Source organism: Hypanus sabinus, chromosome 20, assembly GCF_030144855.1.
Source record: "Hypanus sabinus isolate sHypSab1 chromosome 20, sHypSab1.hap1, whole genome shotgun sequence".
NCBI classification, from domain to species: domain Eukaryota; kingdom Metazoa; phylum Chordata; class Chondrichthyes; order Myliobatiformes; family Dasyatidae; genus Hypanus; species Hypanus sabinus.
Genome location: NC_082725.1, coordinates 52,168,611 through 52,188,227, shown reverse-complemented (window position 1 = coordinate 52,188,227; position 19,617 = coordinate 52,168,611). Strand labels below are relative to the sequence as shown.

General features: G+C 44.3%; 1 protein-coding gene across 3 annotated transcripts in view; it reads left to right on the top strand.

Moving 5' to 3' along the window:
* LOC132378533 (N-acetyllactosaminide beta-1,6-N-acetylglucosaminyl-transferase-like) overlaps positions 1-19,617 on the top strand; it is a 68,997-nt gene that overhangs the window by 29,063 nt on the left and 20,317 nt on the right. The gene's annotated exons all lie outside the window — the stretch shown is intronic.

The window sequence follows — 19,617 nt, the reverse complement described above, 5'->3', positions numbered from 1 at the left end:
CTCTTTGCACCTCTGATTTTTGAATGTTTTCCCCCTTTTAGAAAACAGTCTATGCGTTTATTCCTTCCACCAAATTCCATGACAATGCACTTCCCTACACTATAGTCCCTCTGCCACTTCTTTGCCCACTCTCCTAATCTGTCCTCATCTTCTGCAGCCTCCCTGCCCCTCCACCTGTCTTCTTATCGTGTACAAATCTGGTCAAAAAGCCATCAATTCCAACATCCAAATCATTAGCATTCAATCATAAAAAGAAGCAGTGCCAACACTGACTTGTTGAACACTACTATTAACCAGCGGCCGATCAGAAAAGGCTCCCTTTTTTCCCCACTCTTTGCCTCCTGCCAATCAGCGAATGCTCAATCAATCCATGCTGGTATCTTTGCTGTAAGACCCTGGGGTCTTCCTTGTTAAGCAGCTGCATGTGCGGCACCTTGTAAAAGCCCTTCTGAAAATCCAAGAACAGACCATCCACAGATTCTCCTTTGTCTACCCTGCTTGTTATTCCCTTAGAGAATTCTAACATATTTGTTGGGCAAGAGTTCCCTTTAAGGAAACTGTGCTGACATTGGCCTACTTTATCATGCACCTCCAAGGATCCTGAAATCTCATCCTTAGTAATGCACTCCAACACTTTCACAACCACAGGTCAGACTAACTGGCCGATAATTTCCTTTATTCAGTTTCCTTCCTTGCTTAAAGAATGGAATGACGTTTGCAATTTCCCAGTCCTCTGGAACCATTTCAGAATCCAGTGATTATTGAAACATCATTACTTATGCATCCACAAACTCTTAAGCTACCTCTTTCAGAACCCAGGGGTGTGCACCATCTGGGAGACTTATCTACCTTCAGACCTTTTATTTTCACAAACTACTTCTTCATATTAGCAAATGCTCTCACTTCTGCCTCCTGACACTCTCGTATTTCTGGGATACTAATACAAAATACTTGTTGCTTGTCTGCCATTTCTTACCCCCCCTTCCCATTACTACCTCTCCAGTGCAGTTTTCCAGCAGTCCGACTTCCACTCTTAACACACAAAACTGGGGGAGCTCAGCGAGCCAGGCCTCATCTATGGAAAAGAGTAAACTGTTGACATCTCATCAGGACTGGGGAAAACAGATGTTAGAGCAACATGGTGGCAGGGGGAGAGGAAGAAATACAAGGTGATAGGTGAAATCAACAGAGGGGGAAGAGTGAAGTAAAGAGCTGGGAAGCTGATGGGTGAAAGGGATACAGGGCTGGAGAAGGGGGAATCTGACAGTAGAGGACAGAAGGCCATGGAAGAAAGAGAATAGGCAGGAGCACCAGAGGGAGGTGATGGCCAGGTAAGGGGATAAGGTGAGAGAGGGAAATGGGAATGGGGACTGGTGAGAGGGCAGGCACATTACTGTACGTTTGAGAAATTGATCTTCATGCTATCAGGTTGGAGGCTACCCAGTTGGAATACTAGGTGTTACTCATCCAACCTGAGTGTGGCCTCATCATGGCAATCGAGGAGGCCATGGACTGGCATGTTGGAATGGGAAGTAGAGTTGAAGTGGGTGGCCACTGGGAGATTCCATTTTTTCTGGTGGATAGAGTATAGGTGCTCAAAGTGGTCTCCCAATCTACATCATGTCTCAGTGATATACAGGGAGCCACACCAGGAGCAACAGATACAGTGGATGACCCCAACAAACTCACAGATGAAGCATCGCCTCAGGTGGAAGGACTGTTTAGGTCACTGAATAGTAGTGAGGATGGAGGTATAGGAGCAGGTGTGGCACTTACTCAGCTTGCAAGGGTAAGTACCGGGAGGGATGAATGGACAAGGGAGTCGCGTCGAGGGAGAGATCTCTGCAGAAAGTGGTGGGCAGAGAAATGTGCTTGGATTCTGTTGGAGATGGCAGAAGTTACGGAGAATTATGTACTGGACATGGAGGCTACTGGGGTGGCAGATGAGGACAAGAGGAACCCTAACGCTGGTGGAGTGACAGGAGAATGGGCTGAGGGTAGATGTGCATGAAATGGAAGAGATGTGGGTGAGGGCAGCATTGATGGTAGAGGAAGAAGAGCCCCTTTCTTTGAAGGAGGACATCTCATTAGTTCTGGTCCAAAACATCTCATTACTTCTTGGCCCGGAACGTTGACTGTTCACTCTTTTTCTATAGATGCTACCTGGCCTGCTGTGTTCCTCAAGCATTTTGTGTGTGCTGTTTCGATTTCCAGCATCTGCAGATTTTCCTGTCAATACGTACTCTTGCCTCTCTTTTACTCTTTTATATATCTGAAAAGCTTTTGGTATCCTCTTTGATATTGTTGTCTAGCTTGCCTTCATATTTCATCTTTTCACTCCTTATAGTGTTTTTTTTAGTTGCCTTCTGTTGGTTTTAAAATGTTTATCAATCCTCTATCTTCCCACTAATTTTTGCTGTATTGTTTGCCGTTTGCTTTGCTTTCATGTTGTCTTTGATTTCCCTTGTCAGTCTCAATTGCCTCATTGTCCCTTTAGAATACTACTTCATCTTTGAGATGTATCTATCCCGTGCCTTCCGAATTGCCCCCAGAAACTCCAGCCATTGCTGTTTTTTGCTGTCATCCCTGCTAGTGTCCTCTTCCAATCAACTTTGGTCAGCTCCTCTTTCATGCCTCTGTAATTCCCTTACTCCACTATAATACTGATACGTCTGACATTCTCTTCACTCGCTGACCGCTGAGTGAATTCTATCATATTATGATCACTGTCTGCTAATGGTTCCTTTACCTTAAGCTCCCTAATCAAATCCGGTTCATTAAACAACACCCAATCTAGAACTGCCTTTCCCCTAGTGGGCTCAACCACAAGGTACTCTAAAAAGCCATCTTGTAGGCATTCTACAAATTCTCTCTCTTGGGATCCAGCACCAACTTGATTTTCCCAATCTACTTGCATATTGAAAGGAAATATGTGTCAACTTCAGAAGAACTTGCCACATTCACACCCTCTCTTTACGTCAGAGGCACAGCAGTGGAAACTGTGAGCAGTTTCAATTCTTGGGAGTGCACTTCTTGCACAACCTTTTGTGGTCCCAGAGCACATACAGGAAAGCTCATAAACACCTCTGCTTTCTGAGGAGGCTGAAGAGAGCTGGACTCTATTCTCATGTCATGCTACAAATGTACAACAGAGAGCATCCTAAAAATCTGCATTACTGCGTGATACGGAAACTCCACTGCATCAGACTGGAAGGTTCTACCATGATAGTCAAACTGCCCAGTACAGCACTGGCACCAGCCTACCTGCCATCAAGGACATGCTGTACATACAAAAATAGGCCAGTAATGTCATGAAGGATCCCACCCACACTACTCATCCCACTCCCATCAGGAAGGAGGCTACGTAGCATCTATACCAGTACCACAAGACTCAAAAGCAGTTACTTTCCCCAAGCAGAAAGGCTAATGAACACCTCCACCCACTAACCCACCCTCCACACCCCCAATCACCACCACTTTATCATTTGCTGGCAGTCACCTTACATACAGACACTCCCGTGCCTAACATCACTGTATGGACATACAGTCAGTCTATGTGTATCAGCTGTTGTATATATTATATTTAATATGTTTTTTATTATTGTGTTTTATTTGATTGGGTTTTTTATGCTGCGTCAGATCTGGAGTAATAATCATTTTGTTTTTCCTTTGCACTTGTGTATTGGAAATGATGATATAATCTTGAATATGTGTGCTACAGATGAGGACTGTTTACTTTGTGCTCTATGAGGACCGTTGTAGCAGGATACTGCAATGGCACAGCATAGAGTATGGCGCAATTGACTCATGCTGATGAAGGTTCCCCATTCAAGCTAGTCCCATTTGCCTGCATCTGGCACATAACAAGTTATTATGAAGAAAAGGGATTTGGGAAGTTTTGCACTGTAGGTTAAACCCAGGGATCTCCTTTGTAAGATTTGGATAAGGTATTACCGTAGTTCATACGTTGTACTGGGCTCTTATTCTTCCAAAAAATGTTGGAGAATAACTTTTTTGATCCAAGGTTTCTTGCAGTGGGTCAGTAAGGTTGGCAAATTTTGAATCCTGTAAGGGAAAAATTTTATATTTTTGTTAACTAAGGCTGGCTGCCTACCAGTTGTATTTTGAGAAAGGTTGCAGGAAATTCATAGTGGGTCATCGTGATTTGGAACAAGGAGCCATTCATAACATGTTAATTTTAAAATTCTAGTCATTGCTCACATAGCTGATGTTAAATGGCATATCAACAGTTTGCCCATGGCAATCAGAAGCACACTACTGCTGAAGCTAATAAGGAACGAGGAGACATGAGAAACTGCAGGTGTTGAAATCTGGAGGAAACAAACAAACTCCTGGAGAATTTGCTCCAGCTCCTTCTCCTCTGAAAAGGGATTCTAAATGGGTGCTTGCACAGTTTTGCAAGTTTTTTTTTGTCTCTTATTGCCAGGCTATTTCTCCTCATTGTTCATGAGAAAGGAGGTTAATCTTCTCTTAACCTAACCTACTCCGAGGTTGGTAGATGTATTGGGAAAACACACTAACAAGCGACAGTGAAAAGTTTGCTGCCAGCACAACGAGCAATGGAGTAGATTGGTCGTGACAAATCCAATTGGAAATGTTAAAACTATGAAATTAATTTACAGAAGAACATGCAATTTCATCAATAACATTAAAACAATATCCGAACTAAAGATGGTGCAAGTGAAAATAGTGGAGGAGGTGCCTTTGAATGCCAAACCCATCACCTTCAGGTCTATCTCAAGCACGTCACCTATAGATGGTAGCTTAAAAGAATTTCTTCTCCTTGGCTCCCACCCCACCACAACCAAGCTCCATTTTGACCTTCTTTGAATGTTTGCCTCAGTTCAAATTTTACTTGATATGTCACTAGAGTTTTCACCATGAAAATGTTCCTGTTCCTTCTCCCACACGTACTCAGAGCAAATGATGTCAGTGTCCAAACTTACCTGTCAACAGCAATGTAATAGGAAAACTTGGTTTTATCATCTTTATGTTATTAATTTAAAAACATAACTGGAAAGACAAGCAGAATTAGGTTGATCAAATTCACATTATATACCACTCTTCATTGCCATGAACAGTTGTGGAGGCCAAGTCATTGGGTATATTTAAATCAGGGGTTGGTAGTTTTTTCCTTCGTAAGATTGTTAAGGGTAACAGGAATAAGGCAAGTGAATGTGGTTGTGAGGGAAAATGAATCCACCCATGATGGACTGGCAGAGAAAACTTGGTGGGCTGAATGGTCCAATTTTACTCCTAAGTCTTATGGTCTAGTATGGATTCACAGACTTCACTGGAAACCTGTACTCATTCTGAAACTATTTTCAATAATGTTTTGCTACATGGAACATATAATTTTTAATTTTTATTTTGAAATTATTACTGACAATGCTGAAATTTGTTGCCCATCCTTGAATGTAATTTCCACTATCTTCTTAAATCTTTGCAGTACTTGCAGAACACTTATGTGAGGAGATTCAGGAGTTTGACCTGGTAGAGATTAGGTTTGGCAACATGGCAATTCAGAAGGAATATCATAAGAGTGGAGGGTGGACTATGGAATAAAGGGAAGGAGCTGGGGAATTAGAAGAAGGAGATAGGCAGGTCATCAGAGCAGTAGGGAAGCACTAAATGAAGGAAAAGAAAGTGGAGTGGTTACAAAGTCAATGTTGATACCGTCAGGTTAGAGACTATCAAGGCAGAATATGAGCTGTTGTTCCTCCAACTTGCATTTGCCCCCAACATGACAGTAGGCTGTGGACAGACTTCAGTGAGAGCTGACACAGATTGGGAGGCCATTTTGTTAAGCACCTTCCTCCTTCCACCACAACAGGCAGGATCTGCTGCTGGCCACCCATTTCAATTTCTCTTCCATTCTCGCGCTGTCCATGGCCACATCGAGCCCAGACACATATCTGTCTTGGTAATCTCCAACCTGCTAGCATAAACAACAATTTCTCTGACTTCCAGGAACTACTCCCCTCTGTTTTCCTTCCATCCCTCCCCTTTGTTCTACTTTATTCCTATGACCACCTATACCCCTTATCTTCCTTTTCCCTGCCCTTAGAATCTACCCATTTCCTTCCTCTGATTCCCCACCTCCTTTCCTTTATTCCATGGTCTTTTCTTATGTTATTCTTTCTTCTCTAGTTCCTTGCCTCTTCCACCTGTCACCTCCTAGCTTCTTGCATCATTCCCTTTCATTTCCTCTTCTCCCACCCACAACTCTTTCCCCTCTCACCTGGACTCACCTATTATCTGCTAGCTTGTGCTTCTCCTCTCTTCCATCTCTGTATTCTGGCTTCTTCCCCTCCTTGCCAGTTTTGACACAAAATGTCGACTGTTCATTTCCCTCTATAGATGGTACCTGATATATTAATTGCCTCCAGCATTTTGTATGTTGCTCAAGATTTCCAGTGTCTGCAGAATCTTTTTCTTTCGCCTTTTGACTTGGGTGGCCTCTCGGTACACAAACACTCCAAATATTGAAAGAACAAATGTTCCTTTAATTATGTTTTTAGTGACAGGATAGCCAGTCTGGACACAAATAAGAGAAAATCTGCAGATTCTGAAAATCCGAGCAACACAAAATGCTGGAGGAACTCAGCAGGCCAGGCAGTGTCTATGGAGAAGAATCCTCTCCTATTAAGTTCCCCCTTCTCCAGCCCTGTAGCTAATTCACCAATCAACTTCCCAACTCTTTGCTTCACCCCTCCCCCTTCCAGTTTCACCTATCATGTTGTGTTTCTCACTCTCACGGCCACATTTTAACCTTTTAACTCTACTCGTCTTTTTTTCTCCAGTCCTGCTGAAGGGTCTCAGCTCGAAACGTCAACTGTACTCTTTTCTATAGATGCTGCCTGGACTGCTGAGTTCCTCCATCATGTTATGAGTGTTGCTTGCCAGTCTGGACCTTGTACCTGGTCTTGTCCTTGGGGTTTCAATGTAGTTAGATCAGGATTAATGTACATCTGTTGTTTCCCAAGATGAATGGCAGGTTTCAGTGAGAAACAATTAGAAATCAATTTAATCGCCTACTGTTAACTTTGTTCTTAAAAAGTACTCAGTTTCCTTGGGGAGGCTTTTCCATCCTTCCTCTTGGATCATCTGAAAAAAAAAGACCTGTTATAACTATAGCTCCAAACTACTAGTAAGTCACAACATTTAGTGGCAAGTCTAGGATGCATTTATAACCCATAATGCACCTCCAGCAATCACACTTTGCATCTACCATTCTATCTCTCTATTTGATGAGTGACAAACCTGTGGTTAATTCACCTGCAACTATTATGTTAAGTCCCATTAAAAAATTTTCAAAGAGATCATCCCTTAAGTGTTCAAATCGCTAAAGAGAATAGGCCTGTTATGCTTAATCTTTTGTCATAGACCAATTTCTGCAAACCCTGTAAACAGTCTGATGAATCTCTGTTGAACTGGCACGATTGCAAGCGTTTTCCTTAAGAGACTAGGCCAGGGGTCAGCAACCTTTACCACTGAAAGAGCCACTTGGACCCGTTTCCCACAGAAAAGAAAACACTGGGAGCCGCAAAACCCGTTTGACATTTAAAATGAAATAACACTGCATACAACGTTTTTTTTGCCTTTATGCTATGTATAAACAAACTATAATGTGTTGCATTTATGAAATTGATGAACTCCTGCAGAGAAAACGAAATTACATTTCTGCATGCAACAAAAACATTTTGAACTCCGAAAAAAAGACGTTGGGTTGAAAGTTACTTTAAAGTAAAATACTCAATGTCTATTTGAGTCCTTCTTGTATTTATGAAAAACGCCGAACTTAAATTTTCCGCCAGCAGCAAACCAAAAATAACATCAGCCAGCTGTCAGCCTGAAAAATAAAAGGACTATTTCACTGAACAATGAAAAAATATGAATACACATAAAATAATAGGCAATTAAAATATTTATCATACTTGGTTAATGGGATTTCTGCTCCTGGACCTCAGCGCACAGCGTCTGCACATCAGGGCTGTATGACGTCACCTTCATCTTTACACAGGATCGCAAGCTGTCATCTGTGAGGCATGCGCGATGTTTGTTTTTAATAAAGTTCATGTTGGAGAACACCTGCTCACTTACATATGTGGATCCAAAGATCGACAGGACTCAAAGCGCATACTTTTTAATGTTTACATAAATGTTTCGAACACAAGTTTGTCCGGTTTTGGAAGGTTTTCAATATCACTCCATTTGTGTTTCTGAGCAAGAACGGGCAACATCTTCAAGGTCTGCTGTCAAGCGTCTAAACTTGGACACCCATATGTCTTTGTCGGCTATGTCGGCCAGTTCCATCTCAAGATCAGGTTGACTCACACCTGCCAATGCAGTCGTATTCAGTAGGGAAGGATCGATGCTTAAGGGAGTGACCGGGAAGGATAATGTGTTTTTTTCCTCTCTGAACTCACAGAAGCGTTTCCCAAACGATGTTTGCATTGCGATGATTGCAGAATGTAAATACTCCGAAATTATCATGTCGTGACCTTGTTTGAACTCTCTCAAATTGGGGAAGTGAGACAAAGTGCCTTTCTGTAAATCTCTGGCAAGCACTGTCAACTTGCGCTCGAATGCCAAAACATCCTCCAACATGTGCAGGGCTGTACGTCCTTTCCCCTGAAGAGCTGTGTTCAGCGTGTTCAGGTGCGCTGTCATGTCTACCATGAAGTGTAGCTTTTCCAGCCACTCTGGCTGTTCCAGCTCAGGAAAGGTGAGCCCTTTGCTGCCCAGGAAAGTTTTCACTTCTTCCAGACACGCGACAAAGCGTTTCAGCACCTTCCGTCTGGACAGCCAGCGATAAAAACACGTTGTAGCGGTGTCAGTAAACTGCAGTCAAAGATAGCTTTATTCGAACTAAACAGCCTTGCTTTTAAGCCTCCCTCAACCCAGCCCCCATGGACGCAGATGCTGCAAAAGACGCGTACTCACAAACTCCCGTAGGCTATCTCCCTTAGCCGGAATGCCGGCTAATTGTGAGCCGTTTCGGATGTGGCAGGAAATGTACAAGATCACCATAATTACATTTCAAAAGCTAACAAACTAACATAAAATACATTTTAATTAAATACTGACCAATTATTTCCCAAAGCCACAGGGAGCCGCAGCACAGAGGTGAAAGAGCCACAAATGGCTCGGGAGCCGCAGGTTGCCGACCCCCGGACTAGGCCTATGCACAATATTCCAGGTGTGTTCCTGCCAGGATTTTATATAAATGTAGTACAGCATCTTTACTGTTTTGTCAGAGCCCTGTTGCTATTATAGCAGCATACCATAGTTTGCTGAATTGGTGGGGGAGAGTTTGTTGTTGATTCTTGAGTCAAAGTACTCGGGGGGGGGGGGGGGTGCAGACTTTTAACACCATAAGTCAGTGAGTGTTTTTTTAATTGTGTTAGTCTCCTGTCCCACTGTGTGACACGTCTCTGCCCCTTTATTAGGGAGAAAGAGAACCTGTGGTATGTTGACTTATCGGATGAGCAATTAGTCTTTGTTGTACTGCAGATCATAGTCTTTCTGGGGGGGTGCATTACTGTTGCTTGCTTAGTGAGTGGAGAGTAAGCGGGGAGGGGGAGGCTTGTTGCTGTTTGGAGGGGGTTTGGGGCTTGTTACGCATTCACTGTCACTCATTCTTTGGAGTACCCTTCCGTTTTGGTGGATGTCTGCATAGAACACGAATTTCAAGTTGTTTATTGTATAAATTCTCTGATATTACAGTAAATGGAACTATTGAATTAGGGCAATAATATTCAGTGACTTGTGTGAAATGGCACCCTTTGAATATCATCCACTTTCAAAATCATGCTTTTTGTATAATGTCACAAATCCTGTGACAAGTTGAAAAGGACCAGCAGAAATGGAACACACCTGGAGTCTGGTTTACCATAAATTAAGACTATATTTATTACTACTCAAATTAATAACATTAAAACCAGATAATACGATACAGGTTATAAACTATTTTATTTTTATTTATATATAAAAAAAATCTCCGTAAATGTGTGTGTGGATACAAGGATAAAAATCCCGGAGGTAGATATCAGTCCCGGAGGCAGATATCAGTCTTACAGTGCCAGGTAGTTTAAGCAGTTCAGTTCACTTTGTGTTGCGTTGAGTTGAATTGATGGGGAGAGAGAGTTAATTGAGTTGGTTTAAGTTGGCAGCTTTAGTTGTTCTTGCTTCCAAAGTCTTTAGGGTCACTTCGTGTGAATCCCACACAGACACAGATGGACAGAGCCCCTTCTAGGGAACGGTCTACTAACCCACGGCACCGGTTCCCCACCAGCAGACCCCCACAGGCAAGCTCTTACCCACACTGGTAATCATAGGTCGAAATTATTCGGTCCGTGGCCTCCACCCTCATAGTGATCTTAAACTCCACCTCTGGCTTCTTGGGTAGCTTCCGCAATTCTCCCGTGTCGTGTCTCTTCTGCCGTTATCAGACCAACAGCCTCAACTTTTTATAATCCATTTGAAATTCCAACCGTCCGTTAGCTCAACCGCTCTGGGCTGTTACCATGGTGACTTCCCAGCTCGAGTCTCAACTGGCGCTGTACTCTCTCTCTCAAAGTCACAATTAAGTGTTATCAAAACATCAGCATTTTTTTTTAAGAGCGGGATACGCAATCTGCAATGACATTGTCCATACCCCTTAAGTGTCTAATTTCAATATCAAACTGCCATAAACACAGGCTCCAGTTTAATAAACGCCAATTTCGATCTTTAATCTTATCTAAAAACACCAAAGGGTTGTGGTCAGTGTACATCACTAACGGCTTTTGTGCGGCACTGATGTAAACCTCGAAATGTTGTAATGCAAAAATGAGGGACAGCAATTCTTTTTCTATTGTCGAGTAATTTTTCTGGTGCACATTAAACTTTTTGGAAAAGTATGCCACCGGATGTTCAATACCTTCATCTCCCCTCTGTAACAGCACCGCCCCTGCAGCTTCATCGCTAGCATCTGTCGCTAGGGAGAAAAGCTTAGTGAAGTCCGATGCCTTTAGCACTGGATGGTGACACAAAGATACCCTTTAACCGTTCAAACGCCTTTTGGCAACGCCCATCCCACACAAATCGTTCACTCTTTCTCAACAGTTTTCAGTGGAAGGGCAATATCCGCAAAGTTCTTGCAAGATTTTCGATAATACACCACCATACCTAAAAACCTTCTCAAGGCTCTCTTACCCGTTGGAATGGGTACATCAGCGATAGCCTGAACTTCCCCTTTCACAGGAGCCAGTTGACCCTGGCCCACCACGTAACCAAGATATGTGACCCTGGCGTGACCAAACTCATTCTTGGCAAGGTTCACTGTCAGATTAGCTTTAGAGAGCTGGTCAAATAATTTCTCTACTGTTACAATGTGTTCCTCCCACGTGTCGTTCCATACTACTAAATCGTCAATATATGCCCCAGTATTCTTCAAGCCTTGAATCACAGAGCTTATCATACATTGGAATGTCCCAGGGACATTTTTCATCCCAAAAGGCATCACATTATACTTGTACAACCTTGAAGGGGTGACAAATGCCAATATCTCTCGAGCCTTAACAGTTAAGGGAATGCACCAGTACCCTTTTAGCAGGTCAATTTTTGTTAGGTATTTAGCCTTCCCCACCCTATTGATGCAGTCATCTACTCTGGGAATAGGGTCAGCATCTGTTTTGGTTATTGCGTAGACCTTTCTATAATCTGTACAAAATCTCATTGTCCCATCGGGCTTGGGAACTATCACGCATGGGGAAGCCCACGCAGAGTTGGATGGCCTGATAATACCATTGGCCAACATATATTCGATTTCCTGTTCCACTACTTTACTATGTTCTAAATTCATCCTGTAGGGGTGTTGTTTCACTGGATTAGCCTGCCCCACAAAGACATTATGTAGCGATACTACACTGCCTCGGTGTATCTGGGAATAGATCGGAATGTTTGCCAATTAGCTCCTTTATGTGTTGTTGTTGCTTCGGTTCCAGGTGGCTAATTTTACTGTCCATGTTCTCCAAAACACTAGCATTCTTGAGTTGAGCTGAAACTGGACACTGTTCATTACACTCCCCCGTTATCTCTGGGCTAGTCTTTGCAGCTGGGTCTTGTTTGGTCATGACCCCAACTGATACGGATTAAGAGTCAAAATGAGGTTTGATTAGGTTCACATGCACTAATTGAGTGGCCTTCCTTCTACCAGGTGTCCTGATAACATAGTTTAGCTCATCAGTTTTCCTCATTATTTCATAAGGTCCACTAAATTGAGCCTGGAGAGGGTTATTCTCCAAGGGAAACAAAACCAAAACCTTATCTCCAACCTCATAGCTTTGCTCCCTCGCCTGCCTGTTATACCAGCGCTTCATATCAGCCTGGGAGTCATGGAGATTTTGTTTCACAAGGTCACAAGCCCTACTCGGCCTGTCTTGAAACTCGAAGACATAATCCAATACCCCAATTCGCACTTCCTTCTGAGATCATTGCTCTCTCAGCAAGGTCAAGGGTCCTCCAGGCCTATGACCGGACACGAGCTCAAACGGACTGAACCCCAATGATTCCTGGATCAAATCTCTTATTGCAAATAGGAGTAAAGGTATGCTCTCATCCCAGTGTTTTTCATTTTCCATATAGCACATTTTAATCATGGTTTTGAAGGTAGAGTGAAACCTCTCTATCGCTCCCTGGGATTGGGAATGGAATGCCATGGACAAAATTTGTTTTGCTCCCAGTTCCGTAACTATCTGTTGAAATATACCCGATGTAAAATTACTGCCCTGATACGATTGTATCTCCTTGGGCAGACCCACTAAGGTGAAGAGCTTAATAAGTGCCTTCACTGCTGTTTTAGCCTTTAGGTTCCTGAGGGGTATTGCTTCTGGGAACCGAGAGGCAGCGCACATAATGGTTAACAAGTATTGGTGGCCACTTGCAGTCTTTGGCAGTGGGCCAACACAATCCACTGACCCTGGAGAAAGGTTCGCCAAAAGCTGGTATGGGACGAAGTGGCACCTTTGGGATAGTCTGATTCGGTTTCCCTACCACCCGACATGTGTGACAGGTTTTACAAAAAACTGCCACATCCTTTCTTACACCCAGCCAATGAAATTTTTTCATAATCTTATGCCCTGTCTTTCTAACTCCAAGATGTCCTCCTAAAGGCATTGTATGAGCCATCTTTAAAATTTCTGTATGGTAACCCTTCAGAACCACCACTTGGTGCACCACGGCCCAGTCCTCATCGGCAGGTACTGTTGATGGTCTTCACTTCCTCATTAATACCCCGTTCTTCAGATAATAATCCATTGACTCCCTCTGAATTTCATCCTGAGAAAGCTGTCTCTTTTAAAACTACAATCTCAGGATCCCTATCCTGCTCTTCCATAAGCTTCCACCTGGACAATGACAGACCCCTCCTATCCACCTCATTACCTGAGTCCTAGTCGAACATGGATGGTAGAAATGTTTTAGATAAGTCAGTAGGATCAGTACCCCTGTCTTTGCTATTACGGGCACCTGACCCCTCCCATCCAGATCGCTTCTGCAGCCTTCATTGTCATGCTTCTTGTGACCGTGCATGTGGGATAAAGTTCACTGTCTGCGCTTGTCTCATTAACAGCAGGCCCGCTTGTTAGCTGTAACCCTGGTTATACATCTTTTCCTGCCAGGTCATTTCCCAACAAGACGTCCGTGTTAGCCATCAGTAATTTAATCCCTATCTCAACTGGTCCAGACACTAAGTCACATTTCAAAATTATTTTGTGCAAAGGCACGACCTCTGTTCCCTTGCCAATACCTTCCAGAATATTCACTTGGTCCGTTTTTGTCTCGTCACCAAATTCTAAGACATCTCTTAATATCAGTGTCTGAAAGTATCGCGCCAGATTCTCACTGGAACTAGGGGAGACCCCTCCTTCACAGACACAAAACCCTTGATAATAAACCACTCAATCCCTTCCTGAACTCGGCCAGACCCCACCTTCCTTCGTGTGGTCTCAGCTGCCGGTGCACATGTGTCGGGGGTTTTCCCCTTCTTTCCCATTTCTTTCTTCCAAATAAGACAGTTAGACGCCACATGGCCAGGCTTCCTGCAGTAGTAACAGGTAAAACTGAAAAACTTATCTTTCGTCGGTTTCCCCTCCTCTTTACCTCTGTCACTAGCTCCCGCCTTGTTTCCTGTGTTTCCTGTGTTACTCGGTGGATTATCCCGGTAACTCTTCGGACAGCCCTTGCTCAGAAAAAACTTAATCTTGTGAGTCAGGGCAAACTCATCTGCTAATCTAGCGGCCACGGAAAGAGTCTCAACCTCTTTCTCTTCTAAGTATGTCCGTATCTCACTAGGGACACACTCTTTAAATTCCTCAATCAGCACAGCTGTCTCACTTTGTGGTGGTCCTCATCTACCTCTTTCGAGGCACACCACCGATCAAAGTACCTCTCCTTTTCACGGGCAAACTCTATACATGTCTGGTTCCCAGACTTCCTCAAACCCCGAAACTTCTGTCGGTACGCTTCTGGCACAATTTCATAGACCTTAAGTACAGCCTCCTTCACAGCATCAGAATTGGTCGACTCAATCACAGACAAGGCAAAATATGTTTGCTGTGTCTTCCCTTTTAACACACTTTGCAGCAATACTGCCCAGTCCTCCCTCGGCCACTTCCTGTTCTGAGCAACTTTCTCAAAATGTAGGAAGTACCTATCAATGTCTCCTTCAGCAAATGGAGGTACCAACTTAATTTCCTGACTGACATTAGTTGATACACCCCTCTCGCCTCCACAGCCTGACACTTGACCCTCCTGACGCCGCATCTCCCTCTCAAACTCCCTCTGTTTCTTTGCCTCTGCAACCTCGAACTTAAGTCTTTCCATTCTTAATTGTTCTAGTCATAACAGAGTCTCCTCATCACCTATCGGAAACTGCTGTAGCGATTCCTCCTCAAATAACTCTTTCCCAGCACAATATTCTGCTATTTTCCTCCAAATTCCTGCCTTTGTCATTAGTCCTCTGTATGTTTCCATTTTTTAGCAATGTCACATAGAACTTCCTTTCTGGCTCTCCTCAAAAACCGGAGTAGGGTTCTCTATAAATTCAATAGCCTGCATTTCTGCTGTTTTCCACACACAGATTAATAACAAGGGATTTCCCCAATTAAGACAAGCCCCCACAATTTTGAAAATTGGCTCCAACCAAATTTGTTCAGAACCTGGATGCAGACCCCAATTTTGTCACGAATCACGTGACAAGTTGAAAAGGACCAGCAGAAATGGAACACACCTGGAGTCTGGTTTACCATAAATTAAGACTATATTTATTACTACTACAAATTACTATCATTAAAACAGGATAATATGATACCGTTTATAAACTATTTTATATATATCTTCATCTCTGTAAATGTGTGTGTGGATACAAAAATAATAGTCCCGGAGGTAGATATCAGTCTTACGGGTGTCAGGTAAGTTTAAGCAATTCAGTTCACTTTGTGTTGCGTCAAGTTGAATTGATGGGGAGAGAGAGTTAATTGAGTTGATGTTTAAGTTGGCAGCTTTAGTTGTTCTTGCTTCCGAAGTCTTTAGAGTCACTTCGTGTGAACCCCACGCAGACACAGATGGACAGAGCCCCTTTTAGGGAACGGTCTGCTAACCCACGGCACCGGTTCCCCACCAGCAGACCCCCGCAGGCAAGCTCTTACCCACACTGGTAATCACGGGTCGAAATTAATCGGTCCGTGGTCTCCACCCTCGTGGTGGTCTTAAACTCCACCAGTAGTTTCTTGGGTAGCTTCCGCAATTCTCCCGTGTCGTGTCTCCTCTGCCGTTAACAGACCAAAAGCCTCAACTTTTTATAATCCATTCAAAATTCCAACCGTCCGCTAGCTCAACTGCTCTGGGCTGTTACCATGGTGACTTCCCAGCTCGAGTCTCAACTGGCGCTGTACTCTCTCTCTCAAAGTCACAATTAAGTGTTATCAAAACCAAGTCAGAGTCCTCTCTCTTGTTTAATTGCCTCCTTGTTCATTAAACTGCTGAATTTCCTAGCAGTTTCTCACTTGCGTGACAATACACACTTTTGATTTAATATAGAATGACATTCTCTTCCACACAAAAGGTTTCTCTCCCTCACTACACATAGTACCCAGATAATATATAGTGGTCACTACATTAGGTACACCTATACACCTGCTTGTTCAGTGGGAGCCATTGCAATTCGCATGGAAATCTGAGGCACCATATACACTGTGACCCCTTTATTAAGTACACCTGCTTGTTCATTCAAATAACTGATCAGCCAGTCATGTGGCAGCAACTCAGTACTTAAAAGCATACAGACATGGCCAAGTTGTTCAGACCAAACATCAGAACGTTACAACAGTGTGGTGTGCTGGAGGACACCTGAATGGAACCTTGACGTGGATGGACTACAGCAGCAGAAGACCGTGAGCATAAGCTCAGTGGCCACTTTATTTGGTACAGGAGGTACCTCATAAGGTGGCCACAGACTATTTTACCTCATCACTAGGTGGCGCTCCTCTAACATAAGTATCTATCTTCATGTATAAAGAGAGCTTGTTGAAACAAGCTTCACAAATAACGATTTAATGAAGTCTGTAGATTTGCCTACCTTCAGATAAGCTTATTGCATCTTATTTTAATAAGATGTGTTTCAACTTCAGATTCTAGCACATGCACACGGACATCTGGAAAACATGAATGTTATATTTAGTGTTAACTGCCAGACTGCAACAGCAGACTACATTTTGCCATGATCTTTAACCAAACCCACTGAAATGAATGTGACGAATTGCATGAATAATGACAATTGAGTTTGTCATGAAGCTGAGATTTTTTCAATACATGAGAGGTGAGCAAAATGTCAAATGAGAGAGCCTTGTGGCATGTGGCAGAGGATGTGGAGTTCCTTCCCTGAAAAGACCCTGGTGAACAGGATGGTAGCTGATGTGGTAGTATCAAATTTACCATTACTGGAACTACCTCTAGCTCCAATTTAATTTATGAAAAGAAAGCACTCTGGAAAGATCTGTTAAAATGTTGTGGCACTGTAACTGACAGAGTGGATCAGAACAAATCCATGGATGTGATGCATTCTGACTTTCGTTAGATAAGGTACAAATTACAAAGAAAGACACGAACTACGAGCAGGAGCAGAACCAGACCACTTGGTAGCTCAAGACCTTTTTGCTGTTTCATAGGGTCATAGATGATCTGATGCACAAGAGGTCATTATGCAAAATTCAAGCAAACAGGATTGGAGGCAATATTCTTATATGGATTAGTGTAGACTGAAGATTGGCCTCTTTCTAGGAGGAGGCAGTGCAGGAATTGGCACTGTTTCTTCTCTCTCAATGATGTGGGTAAAGAGCCAAAATATAAGATCTCTTTGTGTGTATTGTGATGATATAGCGATGTTTCAGAGGAATGTAATTGGGCTTTGGATGGGTGTTTATGTTCAGGGTTAAAGACTGGTTGCTGAATATTTTTCTATACACCATCGTGTATATACCCTACATCTGATGTGACCTTATGAAATGATGGAGCAATATGGCTTGCACCTGCTTTCAATTCTATGTTCTTTCTTGGGCCATTGACCTAGAGATTTGAAGCTCATGGAATTGAATGAGTCTGGGATATTGAGCCAGTGTCAGTAATGGTGACTGCCATACAGGGTTTCAAAGGTTTCAATGGTGAATTTAATGTTAGAGAAAGGTATGTGATATACATCCTGAAAAACTTATTCTTCACAACCACCCACAAAAAAGAGGAGTGCCCCCAAAGAATGAATGACAGTTAAATGTTAGAACCCCAAAGCCCCTCCCCCCAGGTTCCCTCCTGTGCGTAAGAGGCAGCAAGCAACTGTCCACCCCTTCCACCACCAGCAAAATAAAAGCTTCAGCACCCTTCACCAAGCAGTCAAGCATGAGCAAAGCAACAGCAAAGACATAGACTTGCAGTTACCCCAAAAAGCTCATCGTTCAATCATTCACCCAGCATTCCACATACCACAGGGTAGGTCGGTCTCTCCCCCCTCTCCCACTCTTCCCCCCACCCCCACTCTTCCTCTCTCTCCCCTTCCCCCACTCTCCCCCCACCCCCACTTCCTCTCTCTCCCCTTCCCCCACTCTCCCCCCACCCCCACTCTTCCTCTCTCTCCCCCTCCCCCACTCCCCCACCCCCACTCTTCCTCTCTCTCCCCTCCCCCACTCTCCCCCACCCCACTCTCCCCCACCCCACTCTCCCCCACCCCACTCTCCCCCACCCCCACTCTCCCCCACCCCCACTCTCCCCCACCCCCACTCTCCCCCACCCCCACTCTCCCCCACCCCCACTCTCCCCCACCCCCACTCTCCCCCTCCCCCACTCTCCCCCCTCCCCCACTCTCCCCCCTCCCCCACTCTCCCCCCTCCCCCACTCTCCCCCCACCCCCACTTCCTCTCTCTCCCCTTCCCCCACTCTACCCCCACTCTTCTCTCTCCCCCTCCCCCACTCCCCCACTCCCTCACTCTCCCCCTCCCTCACTCTCCCCCTCCCTCACTCTCCCCCTCCCCCACTCTCCCCCTCCCCCACTCTCCCCCTCCCCCACTCTCCCCCCTCCCCCACTCTCCCCCCTCCCCCACTCTCCCCCCTCCCCCACTCTCCCCCCTCCCCCACTCTCCCCCCTCCCCCACTCTCCCCCCTCCCCCACTCTCCCCCCTCCCCCACTCTCCCCCCTCCCCCACTCCCTCTCTCTCCCCACTCCCTCTCAACAGCAAAGACATAGACTTGCAGTTACCCCAAAGACCTCATCGTTCAATCGTTCACCCAGCATTCCACATACCACAGGGTAGGTCAGTCTCTCCCCACTCTCTCTCTCTCTCTCCCCCCTCCCCCTCAGGGGAGAAAGAGATGTCTCCGTTTCACAGCAAGAGGAGAGACATAACAAACAACTTGCTGGTTTACAATGTTAAAAGTCCGTTGTGTCATTTTTTCCGAGCTCTGTACCCAAAGATCTCTGGTCTCTGGCCACACAGCCTTAGATCTTCCATCTCCCAACAACAAACCGATCTCCTGCCCAGACACTGACCTTCGATCCGCCCGTCTCCAGAGCCATGAGACCTTGGTCCTCTGAAGGCAAGCTGAGCTTTTAAGCCGAGTCATTGGCATGCCAAACAACGGCCAGTCGTGAAACCCTGAGAGCGGGTCCCATTCCCACAAAGAACCATAGTCAGTGTGTAACTCCTGATCAGGGTCTTCAAAAGAACCCTGAAAGGGAAAAATAGAGATATTAAAGATAGAAATAGAACTGTTTCTGAAGATGCAAGCAAAGGAGTTGCCGTTAGGCGCCATTAATCCTTTGAAGTGCTACACAATACTTCTGCGCCGTTGGCACGGCCTGTGGAGAAGCTAGGGCTGGACCACACAGTATGAATGAAATTTTAAATAATTTAACATTGCTTATGCTTTCACAGTCATTAACTAACAATGAATTTTTGAAAGATGTGATGTACTAGCAACAGTATACAGTAAACCTGTATTGGTGTTGGCATGCAGTCAATACTAATCTTAAAGCAATGCACATTTTCAGGGGTTAAAATATGGAAT